Here is a 238-nt window from a genome sequence, read left to right on the forward strand (position 1 = left end):
TTGTACATGTCGGGAGAAGATGAGAAATCAAGGATTTCATGAAAGGGTCAATTATCTAATAACCTTGGGGACTCTGTACTATCATTTAATATATTATTATCATAGTCCTCCTTATAACAAGAACGTTTTCTTATATTCATTTTCTTTTAAATTCAAGGGAAACTAAACAATTTGTTCATATCATCCAGCTTTTTTATTGCATCATCGAAATCAAGGTGATTCAGTACAATTCCCTTCC

This window comes from Penaeus monodon, chromosome 20 (genome assembly GCF_015228065.2).
Source record: "Penaeus monodon isolate SGIC_2016 chromosome 20, NSTDA_Pmon_1, whole genome shotgun sequence".
Lineage (NCBI taxonomy): Eukaryota > Metazoa > Arthropoda > Malacostraca > Decapoda > Penaeidae > Penaeus > Penaeus monodon.